Source organism: Mobula birostris, chromosome 8 (genome assembly GCF_030028105.1).
Source record: "Mobula birostris isolate sMobBir1 chromosome 8, sMobBir1.hap1, whole genome shotgun sequence".
Lineage (NCBI taxonomy): Eukaryota > Metazoa > Chordata > Chondrichthyes > Myliobatiformes > Myliobatidae > Mobula > Mobula birostris.
The window spans coordinates 13,997,123-14,016,192 of record NC_092377.1 but is presented as its reverse complement, the minus strand read 5'-3'; the positions used below and the strand labels follow the sequence as shown (position 1 = coordinate 14,016,192).

General features: G+C 45.2%; 1 protein-coding gene across 4 annotated transcripts in view; it reads right to left on the bottom strand.

Moving 5' to 3' along the window:
* Nucleotides 1-19,070, bottom strand: part of kif26ba (kinesin family member 26Ba) — a 395,022-nt gene that overhangs the window by 365,649 nt on the left and 10,303 nt on the right. The window contains exon 1 of one of the 4 annotated variants that reach the window (XM_072264807.1): nucleotides 7,041-7,111. The exons of the other annotated variants lie outside the window; for them this stretch is intronic. The gene's annotated coding sequence lies outside the window, so the exon portion shown is untranslated. Of the gene's footprint in view, nucleotides 1-7,040; nucleotides 7,112-19,070 lie in introns of those variants that run through there. 4 annotated transcript variants of the gene reach the window in all.

The window sequence follows — 19,070 nt, the reverse complement described above, 5'->3', positions numbered from 1 at the left end:
ATTTCATGGAAGGGAAGGGTATGGGGGTCTATGGTCCAGGTGCTGGTCATTGGTACTAGGCAGAACTAGGCTTGGTATGGACTAGATGGGCCAAAGAGCCTGTTTCTGTGCTGAGGTTCTCTGGTTTTCTTTGACTATAACCCCGGCTGACCACAGCTAAAATATATCCTAATCCTGTCTGGTCAAAACCACATCAATCCTGATCTGACCTCAACCCACCACAGCCAAACCAATCCAATCCTGACCTGTATGGGGCAAGCCACTCCTGGTCCCAATAGTACTGCAGGATTGTAACCAAACCAATCCTGATCTGATCTCAATCTGACTATAACTAGACCTATCCCAATCTCATTATGAATCCAGATCTCATCCTATCTGATCTACCCTGACCTTGACCAGACCACCCTGATCCAACTTTCCTCAGAGCTGGACTGACCCACCGCTGGTGCCTGAGTTGGGTCTCCTGAGCTGGAAAGGAAGGGGGCAGGAGCCAGAATAAGAAGGTAGGTGGAAGGGAAGGAGTACAAGCTGGCAGGTGAGACCAGGAGAGGGGGAAAGTGGTGGGTGGGTGGAGGGGGGATGAAGTTAGAATGTTGGGAGGTGATAGAAAAGGTAAAGGGCTGAAGAATATGGGTTCTAATAGGAGAGAACTGTGGACATTGGGGAAAAAGAGAAGGAGGAGGGGAACCAGAGGGAGGTGATGGGCAGGGAAGAAGAGAGGTGGTGATAGAACAACCGGAATGGGGAATGGGAAAAGAGAGGGGGTGGGGGGGGGGGGAGAAATGACTGGAAGTTAAAGAAATTGATGTTCATGCCATCAGGTTGGAGACTACCCAGATGGAATATGAAGAAAGCTGACATGTATCCAAGATCCTTTCCCCACCCCCCATCCCTGTGCATGCCTCGAGGAATACCAGCCTGCCACATAACCACTCATTTAATCTTGGCCTAAATTGCCTTCAATTTTACATGCAGGGAAAAGGTCAGCAAGGTCAGCGGGGGAATTGCCTCTTTAAACAGGCTGGGTAGTCAACGTCAGGTCAAGCAGTGCACAGTGGCTTGGAGCCTGGAATTATGGGTCAGGTGAGAGAGCCTAGCCCTCTCATCACTCATGGCAAATTATGGGACAAAAGGACAAAGTGACCAAAATGCCACCACTGCAGCCCGAGACCCCTGACCCCTGACCACAAGCCCCAAACCTCCAAGGGTCAACCTTTTAATGTCATTTCCAAAAATGTGCTACTACTCTGAAATCCCCTTCTGTGCCTTTCTACCCCACCTCCCCCTGCCCCAGATGCACACTAAAGTCCCTTTCAAACCTAGCTCCTCTGTCTTAGTATGTCCTGGGCAGAATGGTTACCATGACACTTTACAGTGCCAATGACCCGGTTTCAGTTCCACCGCTGTCTGTAAGGAGTTTGTACGTGCTCCTTCGTGTCCGCGTGGGTTTACTCTGGGTGCTCCTGTTCCCTCCCACAGTTCAAAGACGTACAGACAGGCAGGTTAATCGGTCGCTTGGGCTTGGGCAGCATGGCCTCATCGGGCCAGAAGGGTCTGCCACCATGCTGTATCTCTAAATGATAAAACTTAAGCATCAAGCGCCAGGGCACAAGTTGCTGCACTGAGGGCACCACACTGACGGGGGTGTTACGTTCGGTTCACGTCACGCACTGTTGAGTGGGTGGGGAGGTGTGGGAGGGAGAGGGGGAGTGTCACAGTGAACCACAGGTCATTCCCATCAGCACTGACACAGTTAGGTTGAGTGAGAAGTCAGGGGAGTGAATTGCCCTTCATTTCCAAAGCCTGTGGCCTTTAATTAGCAGCCTAGCTTTATTGGATGCCTTCTTCAGCCTTTTATGAAACCTGGCCTGTTTAGGAAGGTAAAGGCTGGGTTTGCTCCATCCAGCTGCCCGCGTACTTGCACGTGCATGCAAGATCACCCACACGCGTGCACACCCACAGGCACACGCAAAACCCTTCTTCGTGGTCAGTCCCTCTGGGTGGAGGGCAAATGGCTTCCACTCCTGTTGAATGGGTCCTGCGGTCAATTGAACTGGGACTGGAAATGGCTGATAGTTCAGGTGGCAGGGGGTGTGCAGTTTTTGAGGGGGTCCACTCATTCCACTGCTTACACAGGGCCCCTGCGTGCTCCCAACACACGGTCAGGTGCTTCTCAATGCCATTTGTGGGCCAAAGGTTCCCAGGGTTCAAAGGGCCTTTTAAATTTCTTCAAGTATCTCATACACAGAATGCTATGGAAGGGAATAAACTATCGATATTTCAGGTCAGGACCCTTCATCAGGACTGGAAAGGAAGAGGGAAAAGTCAGAATAAGAAGGTGGGCTGAGGGGTGATAACTGAAAGCAGTAAAGGTCTGAGAAAGAAGGAATCTGATAGGAGAGGAGAGTGGACCGTGGAGAAAGGCAAGGAGGGACGGTGATAGGCAGATGAAGATAAGGAGAAAGAGGGGAATGGAAAATGATTGAAGAGAGAAGGGGGAGAAATTAACAGAAGTTAGAGAAATCAAAGTTCATCTTGTCAGTTAAGGTTATTTGCTTCAACAACCTAAGGATGTGCTGGAGGTAGCCTGCAAGTGTCATCACACATACCCCCACCAACAAAGCAAGTCCAAAGTGTCACCACACTTCACCAACATGGCATGTCCACAATAATCAGCGGAGCAACAGAGGCACCAATAATAACAGCAACAAAATGCCAACAGAAAACCAAGCTCCAGGTCTCGGCAGCAAGGCAGAGATCGCAACTTCCTGGTGGATGATGAATTTTGCACCAAGTCTGAGGCATTGAACTTCAAACACCCTTTTCCCCAAAGCTGTGCAGGTACATTGAAGCTGATGCTGAATCTCACATTCAATAGCAGACTTCCAGAAGAGATGCACACTTCTATGCCTTGATATGGGAGATGATTAGTAGACAGGCAGACGAAGAGGTCTAAGGATGTATTAAAAATCCCTTGGAAACAATGCAACATTCCCATTGACTCCTGAAGACTCTGGCCAATGACACCCCAAGTGTAGATGGAGTGTCCAAGGTGGAATTGAGAACCACCAGAGCTTGCAGTGGGAGCACATGGAAGCCCAGCACCCAGCCACCCCATCAGTCACTGCTTGTCTCATCCCTGGATGGGTCTGCAGCCCCCTCAATGGCTTCATGAGGCATCTCAGAACCCGGCAAACCAGAATGGAAACAGGTCATGCTCTATCCTGACATATGCACACTTGTTTAAACTCACATGTCCAAATACATGTGTGCATATGTGTACACACATGCACAACATTGCAGTCAGTAATTAAACTTTGAACAAAGCCAGTTAAGATTTATGTATGTTACTTAGAGATACCCTTTGAGCTGCACCGCCCAGCAACCCTGGCAAAACCCAATTTAACCCTAACCTGATCACGGGACAATTTACAATGACCAATTATCCTACTAACTGGTACATCTTTAGAAGGTGGGAGAAAACCAGGGCAACAAGAGAAGATCCATGTATTCCATGGGGAGGGCATTCAAACTCCTTACAGGGGATGCTGGGAGTGAACTCTGACACCTACACTGTAATAGTGTCATGCGAACTGCTACGCTACAGTGATCCCTTTCTGAAACAGAGGCACCTCAAAGCCCCTGCACTTGGAGTCATAGAGTTGTAATGCATGGACACAGGCCTTTTGGCCCAACTTGTCCATCCTGGCTAAAGTTTGCTAGACCCCTTTACCTGCATTTAACCTATATCACTTAAACCTTTCTTATCCATGTACCTGTCTGATTGTCTTTTAACATTGCCATTGCACTCCCCTCTATAACTTCCTCTGGAAGCTCACTCCATATACCCACCACCCTCGGTGTAAAAGTATTGCCCCTTCAATCCCTTTTAACTTACCCCCTTCACCTTACATCTACAAGGTCACCCCTCACCCATCAGTGAATAAACCCGCTGTCTTTCCAGCCTCTCCTTACAACTCAGACGTCCTCTTTCATGTTTTTCATATCCTTTCCAGTTTAATGACATCCTCCTTACAGCTGGACAACCAGATCTGAACACAGTACTCCAATAGTGACCTTGCCAATATCTTATACATGATGTCTCAACTCCTGTGCTCAAAATCCTGACCAAGGAAGGAGCGCTGCCACAGGAGAGCAGCATCCATCATCAGCGATCCCCATCATCCAGACCATGCTTTCTTCTCACCATTACCATCGGGCAGGAGATATAGGAGACTTACATCCCACCACCCTCGGTGTAAAAGTAGGAACAGGTATTACCCTTCAACCATTAGGCTCCTGAACCTGAGTGGTCAAATTCACTTATCTCAACACTGATTCCACAACATAGTCCAACACTTTCAAGGACTCTACAATTTATATTCTCAATATTCTCAAAATTCAAAGTACATTTATTATCAAAGTATGTATGCAGTGTACAACCCTGAGATTTATCTTCCCACAGACAGCCACGAAACAAAGAAACGCCATGGAAACCGTTCAAAGAAAACATCAAAATTGTTATTTGTTATTTGTTTTTCTTACTGTACTTGCACAGTTCATCTTTTGTACATCTTTGTGGGTAGGATTTCATTGATTCTATTGCATTTCTCTATTTTACTGTGAATACGTGCAAGAAAATTAGTATATGGTGACATTTACCGTATGTACTCTGATAATAAATTTACTTTGAAATTTGAAATCCTTCCTTCACCCCCTGTTTACCTGTGTCACAACTTTCAGGGAACTATGTGTGGATAGGCCTACATCCCTCTATTCTACAACACTCCCCTAGGCCAAACATTTACCATACGTTGACTTGGTCCATTGCTGTGAATGAGACAGCAGGATATCAAGGAACTCCAACACAGTATATAGGCTTAATTAGCCATTTCCTTCCTATTCGGTATAATCTATCATTAAGGCACAAGGGTAACTGTGGATTATGAGCAGATCTGAAAACCAGGCTCAGCGGGTGAGGGAGATTCTCTAAATGAACTCACGGCATGCCTACTGAGACTGCTAATAATGAAGACAAAATGGTCTCCCCTGAAAATCTGCTTTTAAAATGCACACAAAAAGAGAAAAATGTGTTCCAACTGGATAAAACCTGTCCTGGACTTTCTGATATCCTGCAATAAGCAGTCAGTCCAGGACAGTCTGGTCACCTGCCAGCAGGAGAGGAATCAGAAAGATTGAAAGAGTACAGAGAAAATTTACAACGACCTTGCTGGGACTTGAAGACCTGGGTTACAGGGAAAGGTTGAATCGGTTAGGACTTTAATCCTTGGAACGCAGAAGATTGAGAGGAGATTTGATAGAGGTATACAAAGTATGAGGGGTACAGATAGGGAAATTGCAAGCAGGCTTTTTCCACTGAGATTGGGTGGGACCAGACTAGAGGTCATGTGTTAAGGATTGAAAGTGAAATGTGGAGCATGAGAGGGAACTTCTTCACACAGAGGGTGGGGTGATTGGAATGAGCAACACAAGTGGTAAATGTGGCTTTGAATGCAAGAGTTAAGAGAAGTTTGAATAAGTACTTCTCTTGGGAGGGGTATGGAGGGCTACATGTTTGGGTGCAGGTCAAAGGGACTAGGCAAGGTAATAGTTCAAAATGGACTAGATGGGCCAAAGGGCCTGTTTCTGTACTATTATTCTGTTCTATTATTCTAGGTAGTTACACATCTGGCAGCAAAGAGCTGTATCCTTTGCCCCTCTCTCTCACTGAAAAGCTATTATAAGGCTGCAGTCTCTCTCCACAATGACTGAATGTTTAGAAAACAGCACGCTGGATCAATCTGGTGCCAGCCCTCCTTCCTCATCACCACCATCCACACAAGCTACTGCAACTTCATAGTTGTATCGTCCTCTTGTCCAGGGAGCATCCCCGTGAGTCATTTCTGCACAATTTCCAGCTTAAATGCACCTCCTTCCTGTTGCAGGTGGGAGCCGTTGGGTAGAACTACAGGTGGATATAGGTGTGTGAAGCTACAGACAGCCCGGGTGTGTGAGGTTGCAGGTCACCGCAGTGTACCTTACTACAGTGCACAAGAACAGCAGGTGGCTGCTCAAGTATGAAGTTACCAGTTATTGCAAGTGTTCAAGCTACAAGTGGCTACAGGCATCTGAGCCTGCGTGGAACTGCCAGTAAAGGGAGCTACAGGTGTGAGGATCTACAGGTGTATGGAATTACAGGTGGCTGCAGCTGCAGGGAGCTCCTAATGGCTGTAGATGAACGCAGCTACAGAACGACACAGGTGTAAGAACCTAAAGGTGCACAGAGCTGCAGGTGGTTGCAGGTGTAAAGAGATGCAGGTGTAGAGCTACTGGTGTCTGGAGTTGTGTGGAGCTACAGGTATATGGTGCTGCAGGTGACTACAGGTATAAGGAATTAGAGGTATGTGTAGATGGTTATAGGTATAAGGAGCTACAGGTGTATAGAATTGCATCTGGCTACAGGTGTATAGAACCACAGATGGCTACAGGTATAAGAACCTATAGGTGTATAGATCTGAAAGTGCCTACAGGTATAAGAACCTACAGGTGTATAGATCTGAAAGTGTCTACAGGTATAAGGAGATACAGGTGTATAAAGCTGCAGGTCTTTGAAGCTACTTATTGCTGATACTGGTTAGTGTGTGCACAACCCGAACAGTGCCCAGTAATGACCCGTCTGTAAGACAGCTGGACGGCTCCTGACAGCCAGCCCAGCAACAAGCCAAGAATAAAAATGACAAGAAAGCCCGAAGGACTTTGAGCTGTTATTCCACTCCTTCACTCCTGGGTCCCAGCACCTCAGCATAGGACTCCACACAATATTCCTCACAGGTTGTTGGAAACCTCTCAATATACCTCATAATGATCTTGCACCTTACCATCTACCTGTACTATACTTTCTCTGGAACTGTAACACTTTATTCTGCATTCAGTTACTGCTTTCCTCCTGCACTGTTGTAGTGAGTTGATCTGTATGGACAGTATGCCAGGCACATGACAATATTGAACAATTTACCAGTTTACCAAGTTGCCTGTCTTACCAAGCCTCCTTGTAGCTGGTCCAACAGGAACCCTAACCCTCTCTGGACTCCTCTGACGTTTTGTGCCTTGTTTTCCTTTGGGCAGACCTTGCTGTGGAGCTCAGGGGCCAACATCGGTGCCAGGAAATGTGGCTCACCCTTCTATTCCGGGCACCCAAGTGTCAGGCCTCAACAATCCCAGCCCAAAAATAACAGCCTGTTCTGGTCCAACCCCAGGCTGAGTATCAGAGCGGCAACACTTCATGATTCACCTTGTTCTTCCTCTCTCTGAGACACAAGAGATTCTGCAGCTGCTGGAAGTCGCAGCAATACACACAAAATGCTGCAGAACAGGTAACATCTAAAAATCTATGTTTCAGGCCAAGACATGATGCAAATTTACTGATCTAGCCATCTATATTGTCATTCAGTTCATAATATACACTCAGTGGCCACGCCATTAGGTAACTCCAATACCTAATAAAGTAGCCACTGAGCGTATGTGCATGGTCTTCCGCTGGTGTAGTTCATCCACTTCACGGTTCGACGTGTTGTGCATTCAGAGATGCTCTTCTGCACACCACCGTTGCAATGCGTGGTTATCTGAGCTACTGTTAGCTTGAACTAATCTGGCCATTCTCCTCTAACCACTCTCATTAACAAAGTATTGCCACCCACAGAACTGTGCTCACTACATGTTGCTTTCAGCTTTCTGCACCATTCTCTGTAAACCCTACAGGCTCTTGTGTGTGAAAATCCCAGGAGTTCAGCAGTTTCTGAGATACTCAGATTAACCCATCTGGCACCAACAATCAGTCCACAGTCAAAGTCACTCAGATCGCATTTCTTTCCCATTCCAGTCATTGGTCTGGGCAACAACTGACCCTCTTCACCACGTCAGCATGCTTTTATGCATTGAGTTGCTGCTAGATGATTGGGTGATTAGGATGTTTGCATCAATGGGCAGGTGTACAGATGTACATAATAAAGTCAGTGTATATTGCAAAGGCTGCAATGTACTGATCAATTGGAAAGAGTGTGTTGTGCTGAAGGTATTTATTGGGACAGTGGCACCATACTGGTGACTTATGTTGGGAAGGGCACTTTTATGTGGTGAGATAAATTAGGAAGAATGCACTGATTTGGATGGTTATATTGGGAAGGATTGACTCCATTGGTGAGTTACATCAGCAGGGACACTCTGCATTGGTGAGTTATATTGGGAATTATACAGTGGATTAGTATTTTATATTGGGAAGAATACACAGTATTGCTAAGCTATTCTGGGAACGGTGCATTGCACTGGTATGTTATATTGGGAAGGTCAAACAGGAACGTTGACTGAAATTGGAAAGGGCACACTGATATTCTATTATTGAGAAGGGTGCACTGAATTAGTGAGTTATTTTGGGAAGGAGCAATGCATTGATGTGTTTTATTGGGAAGGGCACATAGGACTGCTGAGTTAATATTAGAAAGGATACATTGTATTAATGTTAAATTAATGAGAAAGATGCACAGTTTCATTGCATTAGATTGTGAAAGGCAAGTCACAGAGCTGTTATGTATGAGTTACATTGGGAAGGCTGCACTGAATTGAGGACGTGTTGTTATATATTATAAATAGAAAAAGTAAATACTTTTAGGGATGTCACAGTAGCGTAGTGGTTAGTGCATTGCTTTATGACGCCATAACCCAGGTTCATTTCCCGCCGTTGTCTGTGAGGAGTCTGTATGTTCTCCCTCCACCTCTGTGAGATGTCTGGTTGTCCCTCCACATCTGTGAGGAGTCTGTATGTTCTCCCTCCACCTCTGTGAGGTGTCTGGTTGTCCCTCCACATCTGTGAGGAGTCTGTATGTTCTCCCTCCACCTCTGTGAGGAGTTTCCTCTGGGTGCTCTAGTTTTCCTCCACATTCCAAAGACATAATGGGTTAGTAGGTTAACTGGTGACAAGGGTGTAATCGGGTGGCAAGGGCCTGTCACTGTGCTGTATCTCTAAATAAAATAAATTTGAAAGGTTTGCATTGTACAGTGCTGTGCAAAAGTTAGTGTGCCTAAGAGCTTTGAACAGTACTGTAGTAACTTTATGTATTGCACTGTACCGCTGTTGCAAAATAAAAACTATTTTCATGACATACGTATGTGAATGATGTAAACCTGATTCTGATTTGGGTCTCTGTTGTGGACTGAGAGTGGGAAGGGGGCAGGGAGTGGGGAATCATGGTTGGGGAAAGGGGAAGGGAGAGGGGAGGGAGCAGGAAGCACCAGAGAGACATTCTGTAATGATCATAAACTACTTTGTTTGGAATCAAATGATCTTTCCTGATGTCTCGGACTGGATGTGTCTGCACGTACTTTCCCCTGCCACCTGTCCCACGCCCTTCCCATGGCGCTCCATGCTCGCCATTCCCAACATCCTTTTGCCAGATTTATAAACTCGTTCTCCACTCATTGACAAATACTGTACTGTGCAAAAGTCTTAGCATCCTAGTTATGTATAAGTGCCTAAGACTTTTGCACAGTACTGTATATATATTGAATGACGCTCTATTTTTCTGAGTGATATTGGGAAGAGCATGATGAATTATACTGGCAGGAACAGTCTATATCGATGATTTACATGGAGGGGAACACTTTACATGGGTGAGTTAAAATTTACCAGTGATTTCTACTGAGATGTGTGCATTGTTAAAAAACACCATGAAATGAAACACACTATTTCTTTTAATTCATCTTTTTCAAGTTGAAGGCAGCACTGACTTCTGTTGTTAGACAGAGTCACAGAACACTACAGCACAGAAACAGGCCCTTTGGCCCATCTAGTCTGTGCCAAACTATTATTTTGTCTGGTCCCATCGACATGCACCCGGACAACAGTCCTCCATAACCTATGTACCTATCTAAATTTCTCTTAAATGTTGAAATTGAACCAGCATCCACCACTTCTGCTAGCAGCTCATAACGAAAATCCCCCTCATGTTCCCCTTAAACACTTCACTTTTCAGCTTTAACTCATGACCACTACTTCTAGTCTCACCCAACCTCAGTGGTAAAAGTGGATTTGGTGACATTTCATCTCTAACTGTCCTTGGGTCTCCTCGTGGAACCACTGCACGCTTGGGGAGCCCAGCATTTGGACCCAGTGAAGACCGCAGACCGATGACACATTGCCTGGTCAGCAATATGCATTAGTTCAGAATCAGAATCAGGCTTATTATCATCAGCATGTGTCGTGAAATTTGTTAACTTAGCAGCAGCCGTTCAATGCAGTACATAACATAGAGAAGATGATAAATAAATAAACAAACAAACAAATAAATAAATAAATAAATAACAGTATATGTATATTGTATAGATCAACAATCATGCAAAAACAGAAATAATATATATTAAAAAAGTGAGGAGGTACTGTTCACGGATTCAACGTCCATTTAGGAATCGGATGACGGAGGGGAAGAAGCTGTTCCTGAATCACTGAGAATGTGCCTTCAGGCTTCTGTACCTCCTACCTGAGAAAAGGGCATGCCCTGGGTGCTGAGGGTCCTTACAATGGACGCTGCCTTTCTGAGACACCACTCCTTGAAGATGCCCTGTGTGCTTTGTAGGCTGGTATCCAAGATGGAGCCAACTAAATTTATGACCCTCTGCAGCTTCTTTCGATCCGGTACAGTAACCCCACTCCCCATACCAGACAGTGATGCAGCCTGTCAGAATCCTCTCCACATTACATCTATAGAAGGTTTTGAGTGTTTTTTTTGACATACCAAATTTCTTCAAACTCCTAATGACAGACATCCCACATCTCCCGGAATTTCCGGGAGTCTCCCGCATATTAATAGTGGCTCCCTGATGCCCGCAAATTATATACAATATCATGGAAATCAATTTTTTTGAGAGCGAGCGAGAGAAAAGTAAGAGAGAGCGTGAGAGCGATCACGAAAGAGAGCGAGCGTGAGAGAGAGCGAGAGCGAAAGCGAGCGAGAGCGAAAGTGAGCGAGAGAGGGAGAGAAAGCGAGTGAGAGAGAACGCAAGCGAGAGCGCTTGAGAGCGCGAGAGAGCCGACCGTGAGAGAGAAAGAGAGAGAGCACGCGAGCGACAGCGCGCCATTGCAGAATGTTCCAAAAATATATATAAAACGTACGTTCCCCAGACTACACTAAAGTGTACCCCTGCCTAATAGGGGTCAAAATAATGACAGTGTTGCTCGCTGCACTGTTTGCAACAATGACTTTTCTATTGCCCATGGTGGGTTAAGACCATAAAAGACATGTTGAGGTGAGTTTAACAGGTGTCATTCATTCATTAGCATAGCTAACGTTATTTAAACTAGCTGGCTAGCTGCTAAGGAGCTACTCTATTGCAGACATCCCACCTCTCCCGGGAGTCTCCCGCAAATTGATGGTGCTACCTCCTTGAAATCAGTTTTTGCAGGGTGGGATGTCTGTAATGAAGTATAGTCGCTGTCTTGCTTTCTTTATAACTGCATCAATATGTTGGGACCAGGTTAGGTCCTCAGAGATCTTGACACCCAGGAACTTGAAGCTGCTCACTCTCTCCACCTGATCCCTCTATGAGGATTGGTGTATGTTCCTTTGTCTTACCCTTCCTGAAGTCCACAGTCAGCTCTTTTGTCTTACTGGTGTTGAGTGCCAGGTTGTTTCTGCGACACCACTCCAGTAGTTGGTATATCTCGCTCCTATACGAGATTGTAGTTGGGGGGGAAATTGAAGGTGGTGGGGTTCCCGCATAACTTTTAGCCTTGCTCTTCTTAATGCCAGAAGTTGCAGGTTTCAGAATTAGGTTTAATCTCACTGGCACATGTTGTGAAATTTGTTGTTTTGTGGCAGCAGTACATTGCAATACACAATAACATAAACTATAAATTACAGTAAGAAATATATTTTAAAATAAATTAAATAACTACTGCAAAAAAGAGTGCAAAATAGTGATGTTGTATTCATGAACAAGAAAAAATCTGCAGATGCTGGAAATCTAAAGCAACTCACACAAAATGCTGGAGGAACTCAGCAGGCCAGGCAGCATCTATGGAAAAGAGAACAGTCGATGTTTCGGATCAAGGTGCTTCGGCAGGACTCAAAGTTGGTTCATTGTCTGTTCAAAATTCTAATGGTGGAGGGGAAGAAGCTGTTCCTAAAATTTTGAGTGTGTGTCTTCAGGCGTATTTCCAATAGTTTTAAAAGAAAAGGGCACATCCTGGGTGATGGGGGTCCTTAATGATGGATGTCACCTTTCTGAGGTATCACCTTTTGAAGATATTCTCAACGGTGCAGAGTCTAGTGCCAATGAAGGAGTTGGCTGAGTCTGCAAACCTGAACAACTTCTGCCAAGTCCCCTGAAAAAGAAACTGCAAAGAGCTGTAGTGACTTTCGTGGCAGGCACACTTTGTGTCCGTGATGGATGGGATAAATGTTCACCATGATGGACAGTGAGTTCATCACAAAGCTTCTTTGTTCTGAATACTGTTTGTCTCAATTCGACATGTCACCAAGAACTTTGACAAACTTCTATAGATGCATCGTGGAGGGTATCCTGACTGATTGCATCATGGCCTGGTATGGAAACACCAATGCCCAAGAACGGAAAAGCTACAGAAAGTGGTGGAAACAGCCCAGTCGATCACAGGCAAAGCCCTCCCCATCATTGAGTACATTTACAAGGAGCACTGCCACAAGAAAGCATCATCCAGACGAAGCTCTCTACTCGCTGCTACCACACCACCAAGTTCAGGAACAGTTATTATTTTACAGTCACTTGGCTCATGAACCAGTGTGGATAACTTAACTCACCTCAACTCTGAACTGATTCCACAACCTACAGACTTCACTCTACAACTTGTTCTCAGTATTATTTATTTATTTATTTGCACATCGGTTGCTTGTCAGAATTTCTTTATGTTTAATTTTTCATAAATTCTATTGTATTTATTTATATTTCTGTGAATGACTGCAAGAAAATGAACTCAAGGTTGTATATGGTGACATATATCTACTCCATCATCAGGGACACCTACCACCCAGATCATGCTCTTTTCTCGCTGCAGAAATCAGGAAGAAGGCACAGGAGCCTCAGGACTCACACCACCATGTTCAGGAACAATTATTACCTCTTAACCATCAGACTCTTGAACCAGAGGGAATAACTTCACTCAACTTCATTTGCCCCATCACTGAACTGTTCCTGCAACCCATGCACTCATTTTCAAGGACTCTATGTTTCACGTTCTCAATATTTATTGCTTATTTATTTATTATTAATACTATTTCGTTATTTTCTTTCTTTTGTATTTGCACTGTTTGGCTTTTGCATACTGGTTGTCTGCCCCGTTGGTGCGGTCTTTCATTGATTCTATTATGGTTATTGTATTTATTGACTATGCCTGCAAGAAAACAAATCTCAGGGTTGTATATGGTGACATACATGTACTTTGATAATAAGTTTACTTTGAACTTTGATAGGTTTACTTGGACTCTGACTCCAGCAGCTCACTCTGAGCTACACCACCTGATCCCAGACCACAAAAGAAGATTCCAGAACAGGTCGTAGAGTAATACAATAAAGGAAAAGGCCTTTTGGCCCAGTTCATCTATACCAAACAAGGTGCACATCTGAGCTAACCCTGTGTGCCCACGTTTGGCCCATAACCTCTAAATCAGGGGCACCCAACCTGGGGTCCACGGATCCCTTGCGTTATGGTATTGGTCCATGGCATAAAAAAGGTTGGGGAGCCCTGCTCTAAACCATTCCTATCCATGTACCCGTGCAAGTGCCTTAAATCTTGTTTATTGAACCTGCCTCAGCCACCTTCTCTGTCAGCTCATCAAAATCAGGTTTAATATCGCCAGTGTACTGTATAGCATGAGATTTGTTGTCTTTATGGCAGCAGTACAACACAATACATAGTAATAGAGAAAAAATGAATTACAATAAGCATCTAGTCATAGTCAGAGAAATACAGCACAGAAACAGGCCGTTCGGCCCATCTAGTTCATGCCAAAACCATTTAAACATTTAAATATAAATATGTTTAATTGCTAAATGAAATAAGCAGTTCAAAAATAAAAATTAAAAAGTAGTAAGGCACTGTTCATGGGTTAAATGCTCATTCAAAAATACCTCATTCCACATATGCACCATACTCTGCATAAATAAGTTGCCCTTTGGATCCCTTTCCAATCTAACTATAACCTCTAGTTTTGGGTTCCCTATCCCTGAGAAAAAGACCAAGAGATTGATCAAAACAGGCTAAGTCACAGCCTGAAAGGAAGAGAGGGAGTACAGAATGAGAATTCGTAAAAATTGGTAAATTGGTTTATTAGTATCACATGTATCGAGGCACAGTGAGAAACTTGTCTTGCATACTGTTCACACAGATTGATTCAGTACAACAGTGCATTGAGTTCGCAGAATAACAGAAAGGGTAACAGTTACAGAGAAAGTTCACTGGAACTAGTATACTCACTCGGAGTTCTGCCTCAAAGCTTCGTTCATGAAGAGTTACCATTAGATTTAGATTTATTTATTAAACACATGAACATCGAAACGTATAGCAAAATAATTCATTTGCATTAACTACCAAGAAAACCTGAGGATTTGCTGGGGGCAGCCCGACAAATGGCACCACATGTTCAGCCACCAACAGAGCATACCCACAATGCTTAGCAGAGCACCACACTGCCTTCGTACAACAAGCAACAGATAGGAGAAAGTCTGCAAATGCTGGAAACCCAAACCAACACACACAAAACTCAGCAGACCAGACACCATCTATGGAAAAGAGTAAACAGTCGACGTTTCAGGCCAAGACCCTTCATCAGCAACAACAACCCTTTCCCACACCACCCTCAACCAGGCTTCAGATGGGCCTTCAATGCTCGTACAGACCTCCTCCAGGCCTCTGATCTCCAGACCGTATCCCCGTACTGTCAAGATCTGTGTTATTTTCTGCTCTTCTCTCTCCCTCTCTGTCCCAAAGGTACATAAATCTGATCCAAAATCCGTACTACTACTACTACGTCGACTCAGGCCTAGGGGGCCAGCGTCAGGCATGATGACGGACTCTTCACTTCTCCCTCTCCCTCATCAGTGTGTTCAGTTCATCTACATTAGCCGCGCCGCTGTCTTCTAGGAGCGCATTGACCATAGCCTTGGGAGGGCGCCCAGGGTTCATCCTCCCGTGCTTGGGCTCCCATATGATGACTAGGGGGGCAGGTAGCTCAGGGTGGCGTAGACAGTGCCCTGCTAGTTGCAGACTTCTCGCCTCGACTTTAGTGCTGAGCATCGGCAGGTCATCATAGAGCTCGACGTTCGTCCCGTGCTGTTGCAGGCACATAAAGTAGCACACACATGGCTCAGGCCTGCCCTCTAAATAACTGGCTCGGCCAGGTTACCTGGCAGCTATCCACTCTCCTCTTCAGCCACAGAGATGCGAGAGGCTGTATGAACTGGAGCTCTGTATAATTAGTAGAGGGTGTGTTTAACGTAGGAGCCTGCACGGAATCATCAGGGGATGAAGAGGGCAAGTGTAGTGCGAGCCCAGAGAAGCAAATTGAAACCTCCGGCAGGAATATTGGACAAAAAGCACATTAAATCTGCAGTATAGGCATCCATGAAGAAGCCCTCACATACATCACTCACAACTCTTCGACGACTGACCAGCCTCCCCCCAACCCCCCACCAGCCAGTGGGTCATTACTGGTGAATGCTATTTTAATTGCTTGTCTGGGTTTTTGAGCTGTTTTGACCTATGGGCCAGCTTAATGCCTGAAATCAGAGACCAGAACTGACCAGCAACGCCACTAGCAGAACAACACCAGCTCCAAGCCTCCGGCAAGGCACAGCCATCTCCTCGGTTGAACAAATATTTACCTTTGTGCATTTTTTTTTCAGTCCCAGCCCCCCTGTGTTGAAGCATGAAGGACATCTGGTGCCCTCACTTTCATGATCCACACTAACACATTCGAGTTACCCTGCTAAGTAAATAAGTAAATAATTTTATTATTGTCACGAGGTACAGCGAGAAACTTTGCCTCCCATACAGATCGTTTCATTACGACAGCGCACTGAGGGAGTACAAGGGAAAGCATTGCAGAATAAAGTGTTACAGTTACGGAGAAGGTGCAGCACAGGCAGGCAAAACGGTGCAAGACCACGATGAGTGCTGATTCTGGGGCCAGGATTCCATTCTGCAATACTTGTGGATCAATCACTGGTCTTATAATGCCAGGGTAGAAGCCACCTTTGAGCCTGCTGGTAAGTACTGTCAGCCTGCTGTTATCTTCAGCAACACACACAAAATGCTGGAGGAACTCAACAGGCCAGGCAGCATCTACGGAAAAAGAGTAAACATCAAGGCTCGGCTCAGAACGTTGACTGTTGACTTTTTTCCATAGATGCTGCCTGGCCTGCTGAGTTCCTCCAACATTTTGTACGTGTTGCTTTGGACGACCAGCGTCTGCAGACCTTCTCGTGTTTTTGTATCTTCTGCCTGATGGGAGGGGGTTGGGGACAGGAGAGAAAAAGGTTTTTTTCCAAGTGATCTCCGCACTATCATTCTCCAGCTGAAGCCCAGTTCTCACTGGGAAGAACTTACAATCACGCTACCCATCCAAGGTTGCTCCACGATGCCACCAAACTTTCTCCTGATGTGCTATAGTGTAGTGTAGGAGACTTGGTCGCAAGCTCCAACCGTCAGCAGCAACACGACAGCCCGATATTCTGAGCCTTTCTTTACATCTGTTTGCAAGATGTTACTCCGAACCTCCTTTTCTTTCAAAGAAACAGCTGCAGTTTTCGTACGACCACCTGAGAGGGTGGAACAAGCAGCTCACCCAAATGATGGCACAACTCTGTGGTACTCCACTGAAATGTCAGCCTGGATTTTGCCTGCTGTGGAATTTGAAACCATCAGTTTCTGACTTAAGAGACCCTCCAGACATTGCCTGATTTTAGTGGCAAATTTTTACAGATGTACGGTGGATTGTTATAGAGGGGGTGGAGGTGATAATGGGGGCAAGCTCCCACTATCTATTAAATCCCCTTAATGGCATGAACCTCAAATAGCCTCTGATAACTAAGTCCAGCTCCTGGCCATCACGTGTGGCTTAGCTACTAAACCCGGTGGAACTGTTTCTACTGACAGAAGAAGGAGCAAAGTTGGCTTACTGGCACCTTAAAACCCATTGCTTCGGGCAAATGGGGCTCGTCACGTGACGTTGGTAGCTCATCTAGGAGAACGAAAACTCTGAGCTCAAATCTCCACTGCCTTGCGGCTATACCCACTCATGGAGAAGGCTTCAGCAGTAAATCCCGAGGGAAAAATCCTAAAATGGAGTCCCTAAGGCAGTCCTATGTTGAGTTCCATCCTGAGTGACATCTCCTGCATTGGTTTCTGGGGGTCACAATCTCCCAGGACCTGAAGTGGACACCCAACGCGGACACTCTTATCAAAAAGGCTCAGCATTGGTTGTATTTCCTACGTCAACTCAGGAAGTACAACCTGCCTCAGGAACTGCTGATTCAACTCTATTCAGGAATAATCCAGTCTGTTCTCTGTTCGTCCATCACTGTCTGGTTTGGATCAGCTACCAAACAAGACAAGAATAGACTCCAAAGAACCATCAGGGCTGCGGAAAGGATTATTGGTGTGAAGCTGCCCTTGATCCAGGACTTATATGCATCTAGAGTCAGGAAGCGAGCAAGCAGTATCATTGTAGACCCATCACACCCTGGACATCACTTGTTCCAACTCCTTCCTTCTGGTAGGCATTTTAGGTCGCTATATGCCAGGACAAATAGGTACAAGAACAGTTTCTTTCCGTATGTCATCAGCCTGGTGAACCCTTGAATTTTAGTCTATTATAAACCAAGTCCACCTGTACATACACAGGTATACCTCACTGTATATAGTTCACGATTATCTGCTCTATTGTTTTGTTTGCTTTTTGATTCTGTACAGTGAGAGCTCAGGGAAAGCAGCATCAAATTCCCTGTATGTGTCCACATACTTGGCGATAATAAAGGATTCTGATTTTGATTCTGGTTTCTACCATTCCTTTGGATTCATCAGAGTGGAGAAGGGGAACTTGCTACATGGGCAACAGCTTGCTCTCCATATTGTGCTGCCCTCTTGCCTATCGAGACAGCTAGGAAGCAGCATCCATGGTCGATCCTGACCGGCAGAGGCCTCAATCTCATGGTGGAGAGCATTCTGACTGGATGCATCACCATCTGGTATGGAGACTCCTATGTACAGTACAGGATCGAGAAAAATGCTGCGGGGGAATCAAGACTCAGCCAGATCCATCGCGGGCACAATCTTTCCCTCCATCAAGGACATCCCCAAAAGGCAGTGCCTTGAGAAGGTGGCATCCATCATTAAGCACCCTCACCATCCAAGACACGCTTTCTCCTCATTACTACCATTGGGAAGGAGGTACAGGAGCCTGAAGACTCACATCAATGTTTTAGGAACAGCTTCTTTCCCTCTGCCATCAGATCTCAGAATGATTTATGAATCCGTGAACACTACATCACTATTTCGCTCTCTTTTTGCAATTTTTAAAATATATTTTTTATTGTAATTTGTTTATTGCATTGTATGGCTGATGTAGAACAACAAATTTCATGACTTAAGTCAGTGACGAGAAAACGAATTCTGATTCTGTATATAAGGTGGAACACAATGTCTTTGGTGGACTCTGAGACACAGATATTGACAGAAATGCAAGTTAATCAGCCCTGCTGGGTCACGCCCAGAACAGTTGATTCTTTTTGCACAGTCAAGAAAGGAAAGTTCTCTGTGGAAGAAATGGTTCTTCAGCCTTGTGATGCTACAGCCAAGAAGAATAACCAACCTGTCTACTTCCTCAGGAAAGTACAGAAATCCAGCATGTTCCTGCTGCCCTTCACTCTTTTGCATTGATGCTCCTTAGAAAGGATTCTGCCTTGTTGCATGATGGCTTGGTATGGCAATGGTAAAGGAGGAGGTAGCGTTGGGTCTCTTAAAAGAGCATTAAGATGAATGAGTCCCC